Raw genomic sequence first — 21,890 nt, forward strand, 5'->3', positions numbered from 1 at the left:
AAAAGGGTGTTAGACATTATCTTTGGCACCATTGATGTACAAACAAAAAGAATAAGGAATTGCCAGTTTGAATGGAACACCCACAACTTGTTGGAGGGGTTCTCACTAGGGAGATCTTGAGGTTCACATGGGTGATTTCTACTCTATTTGACTAATAACAAAGGGCTATAAGCATGGAGATCATGTATATCAAAAAGATCATCAAAGCAAATTTTAAAATTGTAACATACCCTCCAATGAGAAAATGGTGGCATTGTAAGTATGGGCATTATTGCAAAATTTTGTGTGGGATTATACACCATACATTAAAGGAGGGGAACCTAATATGTTCAAAGCTTGACCACAACCTGCGATGAAGCAATGAACATGCACAAGAGAAGGACAATCTTCATCAAGCATGACATGGTATGCATGTTGGAACAGGATTTTATGCAAATGAGTTTGTAATTATGTGAATATTATTTTAGGGCTTGTTTGTTTATCGGAATAGGAATAGAAAATTAGAATAGGTATAGAAATGTGGAATGGGAATGGAAAAGAGCGATCCTATTCTTGTTTGGTTAACCTGGTATTTGATTGAAAATATGTTACTCCCTTGTTTGGTTGTACAAAAATGGAATAGGAATAAGGTGAAGTTTTGTATTTTAAAAAATATTTCCCTAAAGTTTTTTGTTTTAATTTATTATTTTTTGGTTAATTTTTTTAATAATGTTAAAAGGTTAATTTATTTTCATTTTTATTTTACTCATTGAAGTTAATGAGAAATATAGTTTATTTCATTTTTTTAAACAAATAGATATAATAAAAAAATGTTATTAAAAAATGTTTCAAAAAAATTAAAAATAAAATTTTAATTTTAAAAAATAAAAAATAAAAATTAATTTTTTCAAAAAATAAAATAAAAAATCAAACTAGGAATAGGAATGCCCCATTCCAATAATAGCTATTTTTGGAATGGACATATGCTCATTTTAGGGGCAAAATTGGAATATGTTTGCCTATTCCCTATTCTGATTCGAGGTACCAAACAAAAAATACATCTCTTGTTCCAATTTTCCTATTCCTATTCCACCAAACAAATGGGCCCTAAAAGTTTTCACACATGGTAAACAAAAAAACCAACGGATTACCTCAATTGTCCTTCACTACATAGGATAGGTAGCACACCCAATTTCCAAATGCTTGTACAACATAAAAATTGAGGAAATTAAATAGACAATGCAATGGAAGCCACATTAGATACCAATTGATCAATGCCATTTCACAAACTAAGAAATGCAAAGTCCTTTAGAGACATCATTGAGGGTACCACTATGGCATAGGAAAGACATTCTAATCAAAGCGATCCAATAAGTAATAATAAAGGAGGGAGTAAAATATACTCGATGATAAATTCATTGTAGTTTTTTCTATGAAACTATGACCCAAGACCCTTCTCATTAAGTTTTGAAACTACCATACAAGACTTTCGATAATGGTGTGGTTTTCATATTAGTTTGACATGCTATGATGAATATGGAGATGGAACATGCAAAAAGTTTGATTACTAATGAATTCTATTCACTAGATTAGTTTTGACCTTTCTGTTGCTCATCCCACCATTTGTGGAAAATATGAATATTGTATAGAGATCTCCATGTTTCAAACTTCTCATTAGTGGGATGGGACTATTTTTGAGAGGTGGTGCATTCTTCTTCAACACATGAGGATAGATTTCCAAACTTAGATTACATTATGTGTAACTATTTGCTTGAAGGGTTCACTATGCTATTTATCTCACATGCATTGTGGGTGATATATAAAAGTCATATTTATATGTGGGCACAATTTTAACATGGCCTAAGCTCTCTGCTTGAAGACAGGGAGATTCATGTGATGTGGGGCCCACCTGGATAGTTTGGCTCTTAAAGCAATTTTGAATGCACATGCATAATATGGAGATAACAACAATGGTGACTTGATAATTGTAGGAGCCAACTAGCATAGATTTTGAGGCAAGTGCAACTTCACAAGAAATTGTTGTAGAGTAGCGATGGACTTAGCAATTAGTTGTGCTAATCGCCAGTTCTCTACTCTCCTAGGCGGGTCTCACCATGAGCCCACAAATTCACAAGGATCTTACATGTTGAGAGGTAATGACATGGCATGCAAGGGTGGTAGCATGTTCAAACATCCAATCAGAAATCCACATGGAGATTGACCAAGTTTGACCCATGTAGACATCAAATCAACAATAAGATCTAATCAGGGAGTGACACATGGCACCCATAACTTCTCTACTCTCCTAGGCAGGTCCCACCATGAGCTCACAAAGCCACAAGGGTCTAACATGTGTAGAGGGTGATGACATGGCATGTCAGGGGTGGCAACATGCTCAGACATCCAATCAACAATAAAAGCTAATTAGGAAGCGACACATGGTGCCCACATGGAGATTGACTAGGTTTGACCCATGTGCTATTGGAGTGAGTTTATAAATATTTTAAAAATTCATTTGTTTCAACATGAGTGCAGAGGAGGAGTTTTAAAAAAATTTAAATTTAAAATATCTTAATGTTTGTTCATTCCTTAACTCCTACAACTTCAAATGAATGTCAAGGAAGTCATTTATATCCAAAGAGGCAAGTATTATATGTCATAAAAAAGGTCTCAAAATTAAGAATCCATTTTTGCACTCAAGATGTGTGCAAAGATCTTAAAATTCTTAATTTATAGGGGCCTTCTCAAACAAATATTTTCTTTCTTTTTAATAGAGCATCAAGTTTAGTTTTAGAACAAATTGTCAAGTGGGTTCTCTCCAAATTTGGTAGGGATGTGCTTAATAGTGATATTTTACCATTGCATACATTTGGTGGGTATTTTTGCAAGGATTTTAGTAGAAATTTTGGCATCTTTCTAGGAATTTTATTTTCTTCATCATTGAGTAGTTTCAAGTTGTTTTTCAATAGCAATGATGGGGATTTGATTTTCAATTGGAGGAGGAGAGATGAGAGAAGTTTTTCAAAATAATTAGATGGAGTTTGAAGAGGAAATTTGACACTTTTAGGTCAGATCCTTTTTCATTCTTCAATACCTTCTTTCTATCTCTCATTGTACAAGTTGGTTCTAGCACATTGAGTATGTTCTCAAGCTATGATTCCACCATTCTTCAACATTTTATTTTTATATGAACAACAAATAATGAAGTCATAGTTATAGTTCTGGCTTATTTTGTGTTTTCATGGTTTGTTACATGCATCTTGATGTATATTATTTTAAAGAAATGAATACAAAGCATTAATAGAACTAGTTTCATTATGATTCGTGGCTCATGTCTCTGGATTTTTTGATCTATTGTGATGTGTGAACAGAGATCATGTATCTCATTTGAAACTTGTTTAGGGTTGTATGCCATAATATGTTTTGTTGTTGATTCAAGGAATCAAGTAAATGCTTAGTGTACTTTGGCAGGGTTATAGATTTCATGGAAGGATTATGATGAATAGAAGATTTATTATGAAAGGTGATATCACATTTGCAAAGTAAATGGATAGATCACAAATATCTTGGTGTATGTATTTGATTTGAGTAAACACCCAATGGATTAGGAACTAATCTCAACTGGGAGATTACATGTTCTTTTTGTTTCATATCAGGTTCTTGTTGAATTTAATCTTTAATCAAAATGAGTTTTCCCTTTTATGTTGTAGAGCTAAAAGGAAGAGCCCCACTTAGCTTGTGAGATTCTATTTTATGTGATTATCTATTGCACATATAGTTTTTTGCATAAGTATAAAATATTAAGGGTATCATGTTCTTTGTCTAGATTCAAGTTTTTTTTTTTGCACTGGTGACATAAAACGAGTCTAAGGTTTACCTACCTAGGTTTTGTAGAGCTTGAAGTGAAGGAGTGTAGCCTTATAGTTGGCCTAGGTTCTATTCAAGTGTATCAATCATAAGAATTAGCTACCCTTAGATGCATTTTGTCTCAGTAAATCTGGTTATTCAAACATTGTTAAATCAGGAGCCAACAGTTTGCACTAACCACTTGTGAGTTGGGATTCACATAAGGAGCCACTCCACAATCTGCCCAAACACTAATCATTCACCTTGTTACAATTATGAGGAAAAATAATAATGAAAAATAAATAAGGAAACAACCATAGAAGATTCTCAAGGTCAGAAAACCATAAAGAAACATGGTAAACTCTATTAGTCTCAATGCCAAGAGTATGAGTCACTCAAACCTTGATGTAGGAGCATAACTCAACTACATGCCTGGATGCAATCTCAAACACCATACATCCATGTCACATGGGAGCTCAACCTCAACCATGGAAAGTGCTAATACAAAAAGGAAACATAAAAACAATCTTAGCAATGACAAGAGGATAACTCAACTCGAAAGACAATCAAGATAAGAAATTGAGTGAAGGAAAAACCACAAAGACTATTAAGAATCTTGATTAACCAATTTTCCAAGAGCACTAATTCCCATTAAATCTATTAAATATCTTTCTAGAACACCCAAAAGAAACAAAATCACTCCAATTCTAGCAAAATTTGGCAAAGGTCAAAAAATAATGTTTAAAATCCAATAAGGCATATTTAGATTGTTATAAAATACAACTGAAATATTTTCTATCCATTACATATTTGCAATCATAAAATGGCCATTAGGTTCTATCCAACATAATCATCTTTTGAGCCCAATAATTTCTTAATAAAATATGGGTCGTATGCAAAATGAGGGAAAACCAAAAACACTCAAAATTCAAACTTCTCAAAAATTAATGAAATTAAAACACATTTTCCCTTTTCCACCCAACATCTAAAAAATCATATAATATTTCAATAATGAGAATGTATGCAAAATGTGGTAGCATAATAGGACAAAGACTTTAACTTCCAAGCATTCAATCACAAAATTATTCATACTTTTCCAATTAGGTGATGAATACAAGCATACTTATGGATGAATACTAATTCTCAACCTACACAACTCTTGAAAATATTTCATTTAAATTAATGAATTCATTTAAAATTTGTGAGATGTCCTACCTCACACAAAGGGAGGAAAACCAAAATGAAGAGAAAATTTTGAAGAGTTAGCAAAATTGGACAAGATCTATTTTACAAAGCAAAGAAATTTTGACATGAATTTGACAATCTTCTCTATGGAAGAATCTAGTAAGTGGATCAAACCCAACAAGTAAAACAAGGATTTTATCTAAAGCATTTTGGAGCAAAATCACCAATCTTCTCCATGGAAGAATCTAGAAAGTGGATCAAACCCAACAAGTAAAACAAGGATTTTATCTATAGCATTATGGAGCAAAATCACCAATCTCACCAAAGGAAAAGTGGAAAGTGATGAAAAGGAATTTTATATCCAATTAAAAAGAACTTTTTGAAATGGGACTTTAAAAATAAGTTACTTAAAAAAATGACTATAGACTTTTCCCAAGTCACCCAAAATGATTCCAATTAAATGAAATTCAATTATGACCAACTAGTTGGAGATTAAAATAAATTAATAAAAGTAACTCTGTAATTACATGAAATAATATAACCTCTTCTGTAACATAGAAAGTCATTGATCTTTCACAAAATGGGGTAGAAACCTAAATTTACCAACATGTATGAGGGGGAATAATAATCAATTATAGATACACAATCTATACAGGGGTGATAATGTCTCAAATATGAAGGTAGGGAAGTTACTATATCCTATGTTATTGTTTGGGACATAGGTACACACTCAATTCTTGCAGCTTAGAATGAATTTACTTGGCATCTATTTGATAAAACACACAAACATCATGTATATGCTCACTATATAAATAGAGGAATCAAATATAATGCAAGATAATCATAGTGGAGGAGAATAAGACATCACATAAATCTTGCAAGAAAGTGACTATGGCTTTGTCTTAGTTTGTACTGACACCAAGGAAAAAATGCATAGAAGTGGTGTGGTAAAGAAGTAAACAATATATAGTTATATTAATATTAGAATAAAATAAAAAGCAATTAAATAAGCCATTTTAAGACTATTTAGAGCATGTATCAATGAAAATAAGAAATTGAAATAGCCAACAATATATATGACATAATACATCAAAAAATAACATAAAATCATCCTCACAAAATTTGTAATCTCAAATGCAAATACATCAAATAACATCTTAAGGAATCATAATGTTGATTTGGTCAACATACTATCAACAACATATTCTAACATTAAAACAACAATGTTGCAGTAACCAAAATAAGTTACAATAGTCAAATGAATCGCATAGTGCAAATACCAAATAACCTTACATGAGTACTCATGTAATAACATTACAATATAGTCAAGGTCTACCTATAACCAATGGAACATACCTCAATGAAACTATCAAATTACCTCATAAACCTCAAAAGGTAGAAACCAATCAATACCATAAAAGTCATTTCAGATTGGGAACGAGACAATTGAACTAGGTGCATCTCACAATGCCAACATATTTGCATAACACAAGAATCGGCACCATATCACAAAATTGTCTCAACCAATCACATAACAAAAGCAATACATATCCAAACCCAAGGAAAGGCATCACAAATAAGGTAAAGAACTAGCCACAATTAAATTGTTCTTACAACCAAGTATAAAGAAAAAAAATTTTGTTAACGCAACAATGTAAACTAGATCACCCCAAAGGTACAAACCTTTCACAAGTTTAATTTAATCACACAATACAAGCATAAAATTAAAAGGCACATCTATCAAGATGTCATGCAAAACAAAAATGGGAATGAACTACATACTAGATGATAAATATTAAAAGGATGGTGTAATAGATATATGGGATAAACTAATTACATTTAGAATAAAAAAAATGGGAATCCTCTAGCTTACAAATTGGATCCAACAAGTGTAATACACAAACACACACACACACACACACACACACACACACACACACACACACCTACATACATACACACTATACACACACACACACACATATTGTATGTGTTTGTATGCACATGTATGTATATATATACATATATATATATATATATATATATATATATATATATGTATATGTATATATACATATATGTATATATACATATACATATATATATACATACATATATATACATATATATACATATATATACATGTATATATACATATATGTATATATACATATATGTATATATAATATATGTATATATATACATATATATATACATATATATATATATATATATACATACATATATATACATATATATATACATATATATATGTATATATATTTATATATAATATATATATGTATATATATATGTATATATATGTATGTATATATATGTATGTATATGTATGTATGTATTCATGAATTCATTAGTGAATGTATATATATACATATATATATAGATATATACATACATATATATACATACATATATATATATATATATATGTATGTATGTGTGTGTGTGTGTATAGATAGATAGATAGATAGATAGATAGATAGATATAAATACACACACATATGTGTGTGTGTATATGTAAAAGGAAGTGCTAAGAATAGTGGTATAATTGAATGCAACTTGAAAATTAGTGGAGGGAAAATTCTAAATAATTTATTTGTTGTTGATTTGAAACCTAAAATGACCCAAGTTCTTCTATGAGCCCCAAAAAACTAGAAATTTTGAACTAGGTAAGTCTTTTTTTTTGTCTACAAATGATGACCTAGAGGTTCAAGGTTGACCTTGACCTTAACCTTGAGGATGACTTTGACCTCTACCTAGGCCTAAAATTGGCACTATAATTTGTAAATGATTTCTAATATAGACTCCTATATTTGTACAAAAAATGTCAAGGTCAGGGATGATCTCAACCTAAATCGAGTATTTAAGAACTTAGAACATGAAGTATAGATTAGGAAAGTGCTCCAAAAATGTTACTCAGATTTACACTCAAAACTATCTTCCAAATCTTGTTGATTTGAAAAATGTGTGTATGGGTGGCTATATAGGGGTTTTCCTTAGTGAACCCTCATTTTTTATAGTTTATACCTCCATAAGTAGTTGTTTAAGAGAAATATAGTGTGTTATGTAATCATGAATCTAGAATGTAGATCTATAATGCAAGAAGCCATGCAAATATAATGTAAAATTTCAAGATCTAACCCTAGAGAGTGAAACCTTGACATGTAAATGTCATCAATGCATGCTTGAGTACATGTGAATATTTTGAATATGAAGATACAAAACATAGATCTAAAAGTAGAACAAAAATCATAATAATATTCAAAGGGACGAATTACTATATCCATATTCACAATCCATTTACAACTCCATGATGATGTGAATGCTTGACTAAATGTTGTTTTTAATGCTTGCTTGATATAATTTTGAGCTCCTTTTTCTTTAATGGATGCATCACAAATCCTTTCAAATTGATCTTGCAATTTATTTATGTCAAATTTGGATGTCCAAAAAAGAGTTCTCACACCCATGTATAATTTCATCCATGACTTAGCTTAACCAAATGAAGAATGAGGGTTCTTTGTAGTGATTTGTATATGAAATCCTAGAAGAGCCAATGAAATTGGGTAGAAATGTGTCAAATTTGAAAAGTACTAAAGAGTTTTTTGAATTTAATGCCTTGGGTGGAGGTCAACCTTGACCTTAAACCAGAGAGACACTAATCACAAGAAATTCATCACGATCTCGAATGTGTAGTTTGGTCAAGATCTTCTAGATCTATGGCAAGTAGGAAATAGTGATGTAAGTGTGAATATAAGTTTAGTGTGAGAAAATTGGAGGAGAAAACATTGGATTTAATTCCTGCCTTAATTTGTTAAAAAATAAAGAGAGGTAAATCAAGGAGGATGTGTTAGATGCTACCAAAATTTTGTCTAGGAAAAAGAGAGGGAAATTGAACCAAATATGTGGAAAGTGCAAGTGTTTAAAGAAAATACACTAAAGAGGAGAAAAACAAACACTAAATTGAAGTTCTAACTTATGATGGTATAAATGGTAAGAGTAATGAAGAATGGGGATTCATTTCTATTAAGGAATAATATCCCAGCCCTACCACGAATGTTTAAAAATCCTTGGTTTCACATGTGGAAGAAAGAAGAGATTGGGTTATAGACAATGGATACTCACATCATATGACAAGGGACAAAAATAAATTTCTGAAATTAGAAATGATAATTGTGGTGGTGGTATCATCATAACTAATGATTTAATGGTGGGTTATGTTAGTAATGTTGTGGTATAGCTTTGATTACATGATTATTAGTTATTGTGTTGTCATTGATGTCAACTATTAACCTACCATTCCTAGTATGTTTCCAAGCATAAATATGATGAGCAAGGTGTGGGATTAAGTTTATGTGGTAGTCATCATTAGGAAATAATTGGCAAAGTCTCTAGAAAGTTCCATGGTATGATTACTATTATTTAAGTGTAGAAAGGTATGATCGAGTGAATTTATAGTGCAATTTGCTAGAATAATTAGTGACAAGCAATATGTGATTTGATTAGTTTGTCAAATATACAATGAGTCAAGTGGAGTGACCATGGGAGAATGTAATTAACATAGTTTAGATGACATAGTTATGATATTAACACATAGTGAAATTGGTGAAGTAATAAATGAATAAATAAGTTATTAGTGAACCAATGAAAAAGTTGTTGAACATGTTAAATTGTATTAAGTTTTTGAACAGAAGTCAATAAATGAATGATCATTGATTGGTATTAAGGTTGTAATTAATTAAGTTGAGTCAATCATGATTCGGTGATGTGTCTTCACAATTCAAATTGATTATCTGGCATCACATTGCTCAATGAAAGTGTATGAAGAAGACTCTAAAGGAAGCACGTATTTGGTCAAAATGTGTTTGACCTCTTGGCATAAAATTCTATGAATTGGTTGATATGGTCTTTAAAATATACTTTGTGGTTTAAGATTTTTTATATGGCACATTGGACCTTAGCATGATATTTGAAATACATATAAATTTTAAATTTAAGGCTTGATTAAGGTGTTGGACTTGAAATTCAATATATAGTAGTGGAAGATAAAGAGTTTATTTTTGATGATCATGCTTGGAAAAGTGCAGTGAAGGTTGAAAGTTGTGGTCAAGCCAAGGTATAGTTTAGTATATTGTGAAGTGTGTTTGAGAATTACTAGATCTAATCAAGAAGAAGTAGTGTTATTCCATAGATCATTCTTTTTTTTGCTTCTAACTATTATAGCAATAAAATACCTTAATCGGGTGGATCCTAATAGATCATTTATTGTAAATACCTTAGTAGAGTGGCACTTCGATACTAGTACTTTTGATGTCCATTTACGACCAATGGGAGTTTTTTTTTTGTTTAAAAATAAAAAAGAAAATTCACACAAGATTTCTTGTTTAGAAGAAATGTTCCTTAGAATTTCAAGCTAAATGCATTAGTGTGGTTAGTGTTTAATGTCCTTTAGCTATGCTTCTCCTAACTAGGTAAAGCTCCTAACAAGACGATATGTTAGCCTCAACTCATGATGTAACTAAGAATTGTATGGATATATGTAAAAGAGTCATATCATTTTTTATGTTGTCATTGATGTCAAAGACTTAGTTGGATAAACATTATGTTAATTCAATAGAGTGTCATATCATTTGATTAATGAAGAGGATTTGAAGAAAGTATGATGATGACAAAGTTGATAATTATGGTATTCAATGGGTGCTTGAATGAGTTGGACAATGATAATATAATATTAATTCAATTATTTTACAATCATGTATTTTGTAATGTAATGATGAATTCTATGTATTCATTGAGCTATAAAATGTACATTGTGTGGCAAGGTGAAAGGAGTATAATATTGCTTGAGCTACTACACTATTAACCAAGAAATTCATATGTTAAGCGAATGATGTATTACCCAAGTGAAATGTAATGTTCATCAAGTATGAGGTGGAAGAAAAAGTTTAGAAAGATAGAACCTGAGGCCAACTTGTGGTGAAAATAAAGATTGTTTGAGAATTTCAAAGGCGTAAGTCAAAGTTAACTACAATATCTATGAGTAGAAAAATACAATTAAGATCTAATGATGGAGGTTGAAACAAGATTGGGATTAGAACAAAGTTTTAATGTCCCTGTTATAAATTAAATAATTATTTAATCTTTGTAATGGGTCGATTGATTTATTTTATCCCAGACCCATTTTTATTTTTGTTTTCGTAGTTTATGTCATCGTTAGCTAACTTTGTACACCCTTGGAAAGCTTACCCCAATGGGTATTTAAGCACGACTCATAGGTAGTCTATGGGTATGTTTGAATTACATCTCTCTGTATTGCAAATTCTTGCTAGAGTTCAGCATTGTTCGCCATTTTGGAAGTGAAAGACCTTCCCTATTTGGCTTGCACAGTTTTGATGGGATTCAACCCTCCCCCTATTCCATTGGTGTTCGTCTCAATCTATATCTAGCAAATTGAAGGCTTGATTATACTTAGTTCCTAGTGGTGTATCTCTTGGTTTGGTGTTTGTAACTTGTGTATGTCACATTCTGCATTTTATGAGGTATTAAGTTCCTTTGTGTTATTGTATTTTTTCCTCCATTCAATTCTCCATCATTTCCCTGTACGGCGTCTGTTTTCCTCTATCTTGCACTGTACGACTAGTACAACCATTATAACATTCAACCTACATACAACCTCTCATCTCCATAATAACTCTGTGTGCATCATTGTTTGTACCCCATGTATCACATTGCATCAACATATAGACATTCCCCATACTACTACCTCCACCCACCATACAGACTATACTAATATCAAAGCTATCAGATTTCCACAATCCATGAATATGGTATATGATTTCTGGGAAAGATTGTGTAAGAATTTTTTCATCAATGTTCCAGATCATACTACATGATCCATCATCAAGATGCCCATTCCATCTCTCCAGCCTCTTTTTATCTCCCCTCCTGGATCTGCAATCCATATTTTTGTTCTCAATGACTTTCTAGCATCTTGATGATGGATCATGTAGTATGATCTAAAACGTTGATGAAAAAATTCTTACACAATCTTTCCCATAAATCATATACCATATATTAATATCATACAACTTCTCTACTCTTCGTACAACTTAACCACCTTCACCATACAGATTCCCTAGACCCATACGATCAGCTCCTAATCACTTTTGTACGACCTTTCAAATTCCATCATACGACTCTTATAGGCACACCATACGACCTCTTCTTGAGCATTGCACCATACATACGGACTCCCAAGTCATATTTCCCTCCCCTTCATCCACTATACAATTATTTGAATTGGTTCTCATACACCATTTCCAATCACCATATGCTATCCTCCTATGTGTTGCTATATGACCTACATGCTTCAAGCAATTCTCAGTCTTGGAGGGACGTGGGAACATTACAATGGTATTAGAGCTCTTTGATCTTGCTCACATGTGGACAGTGAATGAGAGTTTATAGCCGAAAGAGAAGAAGGACGCATTCTATTGATTGAATGGCTAACGAACAGGAACTAACCAGCTCTGAACTTATGGCACTTCTGAGGGAACTTGCCTAAAATCAGGCACAGATCACTAATACACAATGACTAATGGACAAAACTCTCAAGAAGTTGGGAGAGAACAAAATATCTAGGGAAAAAAATGGACACAATGTGGACTTAGTATCAGGTAAGCTGCACCCTCAGCCAACATGCTCTTGACCTTCCATGTCAACTTTCCCAACACAGATGGAAGTACATCACGAAAAGAGACTACCAACTTTCAAAGAGATAAGAGAGGACTGGAGGAATGCAAACCTTGAAGAGGACATTTCCTACAAAGATTATGTAGATCTGAGGACGAGATACTCAGGAGGCAGAAATAGAGGAGGATACTTTAATGATGTTCTCAAGAGAAAATTGAGTAAGGTGAATCTATCTCCATTTGATAGATTGGGTTCCATCTCAGCATAGGCGTGGGTGATGAAAGCCGATACCTACTTCTAGCTGAATCCTATGCCTAAGGAAGAAGCGATCAAATTTTTTGTGTTGCACTTAGAGGGAGTTGCGCACAAATGGTGGCACCATGGCACCATCACATTAGGGCATGATCAAATAAAAACCTATGCAAAATTTACAGAGAGATTGATAGAATGATTTGATGGGAAAGACCCTGAGCTCAATTTCAAAGATCTGACGCAACAAAGGAAAATTGGATCGGTAGATTAGTTCATTGTAGAATTTTAGAGACTTTCTATGTTGGTCACAGACATCTCTAAAAGAAGGCGGGTCGTGCTCTTTATGGATGGGCTGGTAGAACCATTGAAGGGTTGGTGAAGGGATTCAATTTGTCAACCCTGTCAAAAGCAATTAGTAAGGCACAAAGCATGACATCGTCGTCAGCATCATCCTCATCCTCTCATAGTCACTCACATCTGAAACCGCTAATGTTTTTTAGGGACAAACCTCCTCCCAAGAAGCCATCATTGGATGAAGCATCCCGACAAGAACTCTGAAGGAAGAAATTATGTTTCAATTGCAAGGGCCTTTGGGAGCTTGGCCACCAATGCCTCAAGAAGGGAAAGATCCATTACATCGAGGTGGTGTCTGATGATGAGGATGAACACGAAGAAATGCCGATTGAAGATGACCAACCTAACACTAACACCAACATGGCCAGTTTAAACCATACGAAGAGGATCATGCCTTGGTATAATGTAAGGAATCCATTGCATTGGCTGGCAGTCCGAGGTGCATAGTTTTCCATGTGTGAGGTACCCTTCAAGGACAAAGGGTTACGATGATGTTGGACAGTGGAGCTACTTTGAATTTCATAAACTCATCCTTGGTAAAGTGAAGAAGTCTCCATATGGAAGCACACACAAGCTTTCAAGTCAAGGTTTCCAGATGGACTTTCCTGCCCTGCACACACCTTGTTCCTCAACTAAACATCACAATGACAAATCACACGGTGACAGAGGAGTTTTTCATAGTGGACCTCACTGACATGGAAGTCATTTTGGGCATACAGTGGATGAAGACACTCAAAGTTTCAAGTGGATGGATTTCACTTTTGTGGTTGACGAGAAGAAGGTGGTCCTCTGAGGGATGGCAAATGAAGGTTTGAAGGAAGTTTTTGTGCATCAGATGGAGGCAATCTTGTGACACGATGACGTTGTGTGGGCTGTGCATTGCTTTATCTTGGCAGAACCTATAAAGGGGCATTGAACACCTCCACAAGATAAAAAAATTTAGGATATTTTGAGTAGGCATGAAAAATTTTTCATGGATATTCCTCCTGGCATACCACAATATCGAGGGTTTGAACACACAATTGAGTTGGAATCGGGTGAAAAATCAGTCATAACCACACCATACCGCCACCACAAGAAATTCAAGGATGAGATTGAATGGATGATTTAGGAGTTTCTTGAGAAAGGATGGATTCGTCCCAGTTCTAGCCCATTCACGTCATTCGTGGTGTTGGTAAAAAAGAAGGACAGAATGATGCGCATGTGGGTGGACTATCCCGCACTGAACAAAAGAACAATAAAGAACATGTACCCCATCCGAAGGATAGATGAGCTACTATATGAACTACATGGCATGGTCTATTTTTCAAAAATAGATTTCCATTTTGGATACCATCAGATCCGAATGAGGGAAGAAGATGTGGAGAAAACAACTTTCCACTGCCACAATGGACATTATGAGTTCCTGGTCATGCCGTTTGGATTGACCAACACACCTACCACATTTCAATAATGCATGAACCACATCTTAAAAAAATAGTTGCATAATTATCTATTGGTATTATTTTATGATCTTCTTATTTATAGCAAGACATGGGAGGAGCACCTGAAGCATCTAAATGAAGTTCTGAGTATCATGGAGGAACCATCCATATTTGCCAAGTAGTCCAAATGTGAGTTTGGTATGATAGAGATATTGTACTTGGGGCATGTCATTAGTCAATATAGGGTTCAAGAGCATTAGGAGAAGATTCAGGCTATCCTTGACTGGGCTTCCCCAAAATCGTTCACGGATTTGTGAGGGTTCTTCAGATTATGCAGTTACTACAGGAGATTTGTCAAAGGTTTTTTCTTAGCACAACACACCTTTAATGGATTTGACAAAGAAAGGGGCTTTCCAGTGGAATGAAGAAGCACAACTCACATTTGATAAGCTAAAAGAGGCCATGAGCACTTGCCTGGTTCTTACATTGCTTGACTTCAACCGACAATTCATTTTGGAATGCAACACATTTGAGGAGGGCATTGGAGCAATTCTGATGCAGGATAGACATCCCATCACCTATGAGAGCAGGAAGCTTACACCGACAAAATGCTTGTATTCTATTTACAATAAAGAAATGTTGGTCATCATCCATGCACTAACCAAGTTTCGACAGTATCTGGTTGGTGCCAACTTTGTTGTTCGTACGGATCACAATAGCTTGAGATATTTCCTAAAGTAGCGGGACTTGAATGAATGGCAACAAAAATGGGTAAGAAAAATTCAGTTTTTGATTTTGACATTGAATATGTAAAAGGGAAGAACAATGTTGTTGTAGATGCCTTGTCCCAAAAATCCATCATCTGCTCACTAGAACAGATCTCAACTGACTAGAAGGCACAACTATTGGTAGAATATTCCAAGAATACATTTGCCTATGAGATAATGGATGGTCACATCCATGATGACCGGTATAGGGTGGTGGATGATATCATCTATTATAAAGATTAGATCTACCTAGTGCCAGAATCCAAACTAAAGCAGAAGATCCTGAAGGAAGTGCACGATTCCCCTCTGGCTGGACATCCCAATTTTCTTAAAACTTATAGAAGTATTTGGGAGAGATTTTCATGGAAGGGACTGAAAGGGGACATGTTGCAGCATGTGAGCGAATGTATGGTTTTTCAATAGAACAAGTTCGAACACACTCTTCTTGTCAGACTGTTATAGCCTTTGCCAACTCCCAAACATAAGTGGGAGAGTATATTAATGGACTCCATAATAGGTCTTCCCAGGGTGAACGGGAAGGACTATATCTATGTGGTGGTTGACAAATTGACAAAGTATGCACACTTCTTCGCCATCTCCTTGGATCTTCAGGTTGCACAAGTCACCAAACTATTTTTTAGAGAAGTTTTTCACCTGCACGGGTTACCCTAAAACATCGTTAGCAATCAAGATGGATGATTTGTTAGTATCTTTTGGATAGAACTGTTTCGGATGACAGGGACAGAATTATCACCGAGCATGAGTTACCACTTGTAGACAAATGGCCAAACTAAAATTGTGAACAAATGGCTCAAAGACTACCTTTGGAACTATGTCTCGGCACAACAATGAGCATGGGTAAAATGGATCCACCTCGGGGAGTATTGCTATAATACCATGTATCACATGTCAATCGGTATGGTGTCGTTCAAAGCTCTGTATGGGCACAAACCCCTCTCCTTCATCGACATAGTTCTGGGCAACAATCATGCTCCAAGGGTGAAGGATTGGCTTCAGGAGGGACATGACATACTGAGGAGCTTGAAAGAAAACCTACAACAGGCACAAAATCGGCAAAAGGTATACGCCGACAGAAACCGGATAGAGAGGAATTTTAAAATAGGTGATCTGGTCTATCTTCGGCTTTAGCCATACCGACAATCTTCATTAAAGGGAACATGAAAGGAGAAACTAAAGCCACATTTTTATGGTTCCTATCATGTGATCTGTCACATTAGTGAGGTAGCGTACAAACTAGAACTACTAGAGGGAAGTCGCATTCATAATGTCTTCCATGTTTCCTATCTAAAGAAGGCTATAGGGTAGAACGTCACCGTCACTACCAACCTACCATCACTCAATGAGGAAGGGAAGCTCATTCTGGAACTCGCTGAGATTCTCAAAGTGCGTGAAAAGGTCCTACAAAATCACACTGTGAGGGAGTACTTGGTACGCTGGCGGCACCTACCATTGGACGACGTAATGTGGGAAGGCGAGCACACCCTCTAGCACCCAGCATTGCACTTGCTTGAGGACAAACAAATTTTGGGACGTAAGGACTGTAATGTCCCCATTATAAATTAAATAATTATTTAATCTTTGTAATAGGCCAATTGATTTATTTTATCTTAGACCCATTTTTATTTTTGTTTTTGTAGTTTGTGTCGCTATTAGCTAACTTTGTACACCCTCGAAAAGCTTTTCTCGATGGGTATTTAAGCACAGCTCATAGGTAGTCTGTGGGTATGCTTTGAATTATATCTCTTTGTACTATGGATTCCTGCTGGAATTCATCATTGTTCGCCATTTCGGAAGTGAAAGACCTTCCCTATTTAGCTTGCATGGTTTTAGTGGGATTCAACCCTCAACCTATTCCATTGGTAGATACAAATTGAAGGCTTGATTATATCTTAGTTCTTGTTGGTGTATCTCTTGGTTCAGTGTCTGTAACTTGTGTATGTCACATTCTACATTTTATGAGGTATTAAGTTCCTTTGTGTTATTGTATTTTTTCCTCCATTCAATTCTCCATCATTTCCCTATCCATTTTCCTCTATCTTGCACCATACGACTAGTATGGCCATTGTAACATTCACCCTACGTATGGCCTCTCATCTCCACAATAACTCTATGTGCATCATTGTTTGTACCCTGTGTATCACACTACATCAACGTACGAACATTCCCCATACTACTGCCTCCACCCACCATATGAACTATACTACTACCGTATGACTTCTCTAGTCTCTGTATGGCTCAGCCACCTTCACCGTATGGATTGCTTACACCCATACGGTTAGCTCCTAGTCACTTCCATACGACCTTTCGAATTCCACCGTATGACCCTTATAGGCACATTGTACGACCTCTTCCTGAGCATTGCACCATATGTATGAACTCCTAAATCATATTTCCCTCCCCTTCATCCACTATACAGTCATCTGAATTGGTTCCCGTATGCCATTTCCAGTCACCATACACTGTCCTCCTGTGTGTTGTCATACGACCTGCATTCTTTAGGCAATTCTTGGTCTTGGAGGGACGTGGGAACATTACAAAAGTTCAATGAAATTTCTATTTTCTAAGTGGCTAAGTACATTGAATTTGAGATCTATGAATGTGGTTAAGAGGCAAAACTTGAAAAAATGGAAGTTGAGAGTTTACTATTTAAGGAGATATTGAAGAAAGTTTGCAGTTTTTGATCGATATTGTTAAGTTGGAGATTTGTGTGAAGGAGAAAAAAAGAAGCAAGGGGAACTGAGCAGAGTAGAAGGAAGATCAAGCAGAGTTGGAGAAAAGTGAAAGTGTGAAGAAGTGAATCAACCAAGCAGAGATCAGAAGGAAGAAGATAGATCAAAAAAGAGATCTAAACAAGCAAAGTAGTGCTAGTTTTATAAATCATTTGATTGTTATTTTTTTACCATTATAGCAGAAAAATATCTTAACTGAGCAGACCTAAAAAGCTTCTAAAATCCTATAAGGTAACATCGATTAGTGATGTTTGCAGGTCCTTTAAAGAAGACCACTCTTTAGAAAATATTAAAGAGTGATAAGGTCTAGATGATGTTTATGTTAAAACCCTCTAACAAGGTCACACTAAAAATGCGCATGGAACCTTTAACAAGGTTGGCTCCTAGTAGAGCTCACTTTAGAAGAGTGAAATTATTTGAGTTAACAGTACAAGGTGGTTTTTCTCTTTACAAGATGACATTAAATCATGTTGTCAAATGTGTGACTTTTTTAATGTTACAAGTTGATTTTCATGATATTTACTTAATACTACAACTTGGTAAAAACTAGATAATAGTAAAATAAAAGCTAAGCTATATTTCTGATACTCAGTAATAACAAAAACATTGAGATAATAGTTTGAAGTAAATTTATTACAAGATTTAATTGTGAAATTGAATGAGATCACCGAGTTATTTCTATTGATGTCTATGAATTTGAATTGGTACTAAAGTTTTTGAAAGGCCTATAGAATAAATACAAAAGAAATAAATATTTTAAATGTTTAAATGAACACATGACATTTTTCTAAAATTAGAATTGAACATCAATTTTACACCTACATAATTCAACTAAGACATTGACTAAATGATCTAATAGTTAACTAAAAACAATACAATTCTAAATCTAATTATAATTATAAAAAATAGTTTAAATAGTCGAACACAACCTACAATATATCTTTCTTTATCTTTTGTAGACTATGTTAGATTTAAATACTATCCGGGCTCATTAACCTAGGCAATTATTTTAGAAACAATTAGCAGCTTTGTTTTATTTAGGTATTTAACATAAACTGTTTTTGTTTCTACAAAATCCCATTGGGCAAACTGTACTACCGAGAACAAGAAAGCAAACCCTTTAAAAAAACAAATGTGGGTTGGGTTATGGGATTGTCTCTCTCTGGTTCGCCACCATTCCAATGGCCCCACTCGCACTCCCACACCACTATCACCTTAAACTGCCTGCCTGTTCTTCAAACTCCTTCCTACATGATTACCAAGTTTCTACGCAGCCCGCAGCTGTTATTCCACATCATCTCCCACGTCGTAGTTCAATTGCTAGAAGACAGTAGCCATGTCAGCTGCCGGCCTTCCCCTGTGGTATCAGGCTTCAGCCACTTCGCCAGCAGGCCTCGAGGAACAAATCACTTCTTTGCTAAACGGGGCTGAAAGGTGGGTAGATAAATCATATATATAGTCTCTTGTATTTGGTTTGATTTAACACTGCAGTATTTGCCAGGAGAGGTCGCATATTTGAATCTCTCTGGGTTCTGTGCAATATTGATCAAGCTCATTCCATCTTTGGGAATTTTTTGCTTCTCTGTGTCTATATCTGTGAAATTCAAACGAATTCTTTAGCACTCAAAATGATGAACTTGCTTTTGCTGCTTGTAATACTATTGGGTGAGCTGCCGGTGATAGTCACATACTTTTCACTCTCTCCAATATTGTCCTGTGATGTTAACTTTTAAAATGAAGGATGGATTGTAAATTAGACTCCAACATATACTTGGGCAATGTTTTAGTTGTTTATCGTAAGAGATTTTCATTTATCATCATGGGTAACTGTAGAAAACATCTTCTGTATCTTCTGGCAGAATACTGTTCAGATTTGAAGCTATTAACAAGTTTGTATGTGGCATTTGCTTGGAAATTTACGAGACTATTGAACGTGCTACTTATGAATGGATCAATTGTGTTTTTCAAAGGGCTTTTGTTGGCACTTATGCTTTGAATTCTTCGACACCTTAAACAATGGGCAGTTTGATGCGCATGTACTACTGAGCGAGCTGTTTTCATCTTGTCATTCGGGAATTTTCTCCCACATCTTTGGAACTCTTTCTCCAACATTTTTGGAACAAGTTCTCCTACAATTTGCTGGTGTTTGTTTCCGTGCCTGGTGTTTTTGTAAAATGGGTTTGGGATGACAATTATCCAACACATTTAGAACAATTTGACTACAAACAGGGATTTTGTTTTCAGCTATTTTTGGATAATATTTGAAATAAGATTCTTTTATTTTAATGGGTTAGACATGAGTTTCATATTACCATTATCCTGTACCTATGGATTACATTTCAAATATTTTTCTTTCTTCTTATGGAAAATTGTAGGTAGTTATCTCAAACGATTCTCTCTATTTCCAATTAGTATTAAAAATGTATAAATAAAAAATACTTGCCTTTTGATCATTGTGCTATGCAGGGAAAAATTCGTTGGTTACCAGCGACAATAGTTACAGGAACTGTAAAGGTATTGTCAAGAGCTGGGCTAACAAATCATTGCTGGAACTGCAGGGAAGAACAGAGCAGGAGAATTTCGAGTGGAAGGACTTTCTGTTTTTCATGCATGTTCCAAGAACCGGAGCAAGAAACTATTTCAACTGGTAATTTCCTTTGCCCATTTTTCGTTTTCAATTTTTTTGGCATGGGAGCATTTTCAGATGTCAGATTTAGGCTCTCGGAATTTACTGATTTCCATTTGACTTTTGCAGTCTTTTGCGAAACTTGTTTCCCAAAGATCAGGAGTGCCCACAATCCTATCGCAAGCTTCAGTTTGACCTGAGGTAATAGTTTGTTTGCTTATTTTAGCCCAACTTATGATGAGCATTATTGCACAAACATACATTAAATGGAACATTGTTGCTGGTGGGTCTCCAGTTTATATCTTAATTTGGTTTAGAATCAGTTTTATCTTTCATGACTTATGAAATAGATTTGGCCAAAGATTTGTGCTAAGGTAATACACACAAAGTAAACAGAATTGGTTCTATGAGTTTTTCTTTTCTCCGTATAAACTATATTCAATGTGAAAATCCTTAGTCTTGCTGCAAATATTATTTGAGGGAGATAAAGACCATGTCTGTTCCCCTAAACAGCCCATTCTATTAACAATCTCTTCTGACCTAATGCTATGATATACAAAATAAATAGCTAGTTAGGCAGGGATTGCCCACACAGGGCAGGATAGAGGCCATTGTTAAGGAATGTGGATCAGAGATAGAGAAAATTAATAGTCTTTTATTTATCAAGGTATATCTGATAAATTTTCGGATTTTCTAACAGACTAGAGTATTCTCCAATTTATTGTTACTGATATAATATCTCAGATCTGATCTGAGAATTGAATAGGAACAGATGTAATATATCTCTATGATAGTCCTTTGCAATTTTGATTTATAATATAAATTGATCCCTTAATAATCTGAAGTATTGAATGCTTGCTGTGTAGTATAATTGCCTCTGTTATTGATTACCTCCACAGCAGGCATCGATAGTCTCCTATATATATGATATGGAGAGTCACACCCACGCAGGGGCATGACTCTACGTGGCATAAGCCACATAGGTTCATGACCC

The 21,890-nt window shown here is 34.6% G+C and overlaps 2 pseudogenes; both read left to right on the plus strand.

Annotated features, from left to right (window-relative positions):
- Positions 1-17,052, plus strand: part of LOC149528890 (ribulose bisphosphate carboxylase/oxygenase activase 2, chloroplastic pseudogene) — a 102,142-nt pseudogene extending 85,090 nt beyond the window's left edge.
- Positions 17,053-19,606: 2,554 nt separating this feature from the next.
- LOC149528891 (protein-tyrosine sulfotransferase-like) overlaps positions 19,607-21,890 on the plus strand; it is a 130,398-nt pseudogene continuing 128,114 nt past the window's right edge.

This window comes from Cupressus sempervirens, chromosome 11 (assembly GCF_028749045.1).
Source record: "Cupressus sempervirens isolate cs-2001-9-10 chromosome 11, ASM2874904v1, whole genome shotgun sequence".
NCBI lineage: Eukaryota > Viridiplantae > Streptophyta > Pinopsida > Cupressales > Cupressaceae > Cupressus > Cupressus sempervirens.